The sequence below is a fragment of the Vigna unguiculata genome, chromosome 5 (assembly GCF_037176805.1).
Source record: "Vigna unguiculata cultivar grain cowpea cultivar isolate G323 ecotype 2 chromosome 5, ASM3717680v1, whole genome shotgun sequence".
NCBI lineage: Eukaryota > Viridiplantae > Streptophyta > Magnoliopsida > Fabales > Fabaceae > Vigna > Vigna unguiculata.
In genome coordinates, this window is record NC_140796.1 from 2523748 (window position 1) to 2527343 (window position 3596).

The following is a 3596-nucleotide window of genomic DNA, read 5'->3' on the forward strand; positions in this document are numbered from 1 at the left end:
CCCACATTGTCATTTAAAACGAAAAATATGTTTCAAATTTATGGACAATGACATTTTGATTACTAAATTTTGATAACTTTATTTTACAACATAAATTGTTCTTTTTTAAATGGCTTTTAAATATTGAAAATAAAATAATAAAAAAATGTATGAAAAATTACTTAAAAGATGCCATTTAAAATTATAAGAAAAAATTATCAAAATTTAAAATTTAGTAATAAAAAATGGTTTCCAATTTTATAGAGCTGTAGTACATTACGGAGTTATCCACCTAGAAAAACATAACTTAATGGACCGCAAGGAGTAAAACGTGGTGGAAAAACGTTGCGAATGTAACAGTGTTTCGTGAAGAAAAAATAAAATCAATTAAGATATTTTTTTTCTTGGCTGAAATTTCCACATATAGGACATTCACTTGTTCAAGGCATTCGAAGAAACCAAAAACCAAACGCAAGCGTAGACTTGGTAGTTACAAACTTGAAATGTCCCGCTTGCTTAGAAAAAAGTATACACGAAATGCCCTGGCTAGTATCACCTCTCAAACTATATATTCATATAGGTTGATTTATGGTGTTTGAGTCGAGCTCTCTTTGCTACTTTGATTACAGATTATCGATGGACACAACTTGTACACAAACTGCTTTAAGAACCATCCTCCTCTTCTTCCTTATGTGCTGCCTCTCTTTCCTTTCCACAGCAGACGATATTTATCATCCCACTGACCTTTTCAGCGTCAGCTGTGGCTCATCCACCAACTTCTCCACTCTCGACACTCGCAATTGGACTACAGACATCCACTTCCTCTCTCCAACCCACCTCTCAGTTTCTGCTCCTTCACTCACACCATCTACCATCCAGGGTCCCTACACCCATGCTCGTCTCTCTCACTCTCCATTCACTTACTCATTCCCTGTCACACCAGGCCCCAAGTTCATCCGTCTCTTCTTCTACTCCACTTCATACCAAGACTTCCCTCGCCCCCTAGCCTCTTTCTCAGTCAAAACAGGCCCCTACACCCTCCTTCAACATTTCAACGCTTCCCTCAACGCCGATGCTGATGATGATCCTAGCCACCCTGACATCTTGTTCAGAGAGTATTGCATCAACCTCCAAGACGGTGAGAACCTCAACATAACCTTCATTCCTACCACCACAGATTCCTACGCTTTCATCAACGGGATCGAGATTGTTTCGATGCCCCCTTATCTCTACTACACCGACCCTGACCACTCCCCGGAGCAGCCGCAATATGTTGGCACCACGACCCCATATATCATTCAGAACAAGTTTGCTCTCGAGACCATGTTCAGGTTAGTCGCTTCCGGAATTGAAATTCCTTCTTCAGGGGACACGGGTATGCTCAGAACGTGGGAACCTGACTTCAAGTACGTAACTACTCCACATACACAATCAGTTGATTATGGGAAAACTAACACTCTCACGTTCATTACAACCTATAACTACACGGCACCAGACCAAGTGTACAGAACCGTTAGGAATATGGGACTTAATGGCTCTATCAACATGGGTTTCAATCTCACATGGCAGCTTCCCGTTGATTCTGGCTTCACCTACATGCTACGGTTGCACTTTTGCCAGCTTGATCCTACGGTTAACTACGCTGGTGACCTGATTTTCAACATCATCATAGCGGATCAGTTGGCTAGCAATCGGGCTGACGTTCTCGTGTGGACTGATAATCATAAGGGTGTACCGGTGGTTAAAGACTACGTGGTTTTCATACAAGGGAATCTTAACAAAACAAATCTATCAGTGAAACTGCATCCTCGCCCTACAAGCCGGATCAAAGACGCGGTTCTCAACGCAATTGAAGTCTTCAAAATCAGCGACCCAACTGGTAGTCTCGCTGGACAAAACCCAAACCCTCCTCCACAAAAGCCCAAGGTTCCCCTTAATATCTCAAACAACAAAAGTAGCCTCATCACGAAAAGCCGAGAAGCCATAGTAGGAGCAGTTGCAGGTGTCCTTTTGCTCTCTTTTACTGTTGTTTTCTTCATCATCAAATGCAAAAAGAATATCGCCGTTGACAGTGGTTCCAGCAAAAAAGGCAGAACTTCCCGCGGGGGAGGTTTGTCGTCACTACCAACCAACCTCTGCCGCTACTTCTCCATAGCAGAAATCATGGCCGCCACCAATAACTTCGACGAACAAATGGTGGTTGGCGTGGGAGGCTTTGGCAACGTGTACAAAGGCTACGTAGATGAGGGTTCAGTACCCGTTGCAATCAAAAGGCTCAAACCCGGTTCTCAGCAAGGTATGCAGGAGTTCATGAACGAAATCGAAATGCTCTCTCAACTTCGTCATCTCCATCTTGTTTCCCTCATCGGTTACTGTTACGAGAACGGCGAGATGATACTCATTTATGATTTCATGGAACGCGGAACCCTCCGCGACCATCTCTACGGCTCTGATAATGAGTCCTTGTCGTGGAAGCAAAGGGTCCAGATCTGCGTAGGTGCTGCACGAGGGCTCCACTATCTGCATACAGGTGGAAAGCACGTCATCATTCACCGTGATGTGAAGAGTACGAATATTTTATTGGATGAAAAATGGGTGGCCAAAGTTTCAGACTTCGGGTTATCCAGAATTGGGCCCACGAGTTCTTCAATGACCCATGTGAGTACCCAGGTGAAGGGCAGTATTGGATATTTAGACCCGGAGTATTACAAACGACAGCGTTTGTCGGAGAAGTCTGACGTATACTCGTTTGGGGTCGTGTTGTTGGAGGTATTGTGTGGGAGGCAGCCTTTGCTCCGTATGGTGGAGAAGCAACAGGTGTCTCTTGTTGATTGGGCAAAACATAGATATGAGAAGGGGTGTTTGGGTGAAATTGTGGATCCAGCACTGAAGGGCCAGATAACTCCCCAGTGTTTGCAAAAATTTGGAGAGGTGGCCTTGACCTGTTTGCTGGAGGATGGGACTGAAAGGCCTTCCATGAACGACATCGTTGGAATGCTGGAGCTTGTTCTGCAGCTTCAGGAGGATAGTGCTATGATGGAGACTAGTGGCGGTTACGAAGATAGTGAGGACATGTTTAGCAGTAGTTACAATAGTGTAGAACTTACAGATTATAGCAACACCACAGGCAATACAGAAGATAGCTATGGTAGTAAGCAATCTGACAGATTGCTCTCTGATAATGTTTTCTCTGAGATTAGGGATCCAAAGGGACGATAATGTAGGAGCAAAACACAAGTTCAAGCTGAGTTTGGTATTTAGGATAAAGAAGATCGATGCAATATTGTGAATCCAAAATTCTGTGGAGATATCATTGTAAAAATCTGATAGTGGTTTTATTAAATAATTGAGAAAAGTTATTTTTGATACCCACTTCTTCTCTTTACATCCTAAGTAATAATATATAATAAACTTATCTCTTAACCGCAATAAACATTTAATGATATAAATGTTATAATTGGACCATTTTTATTTTCATGTATAAAATTATCTTTTAAAATGATATTGTATTAAATAGTGTCTAAAACGCTTAATTTTCTTTTATAAAGAAGCTTGTTATATTTTAATGTACATTTAAAATGACAATCTGTAGATAGAAAGAATATTTTTTATTTTAT

The 3596-nt window shown here is 41.7% G+C and overlaps 1 pseudogene; it reads left to right on the top strand.

The window, feature by feature from the left end:
* Window positions 1-394: 394 nt before the first annotated feature.
* Window positions 395-3347, top strand: LOC114184966 (receptor-like protein kinase FERONIA pseudogene; annotated as a pseudogene).
* Window positions 3348-3596: the final 249 nt, after the last annotated feature.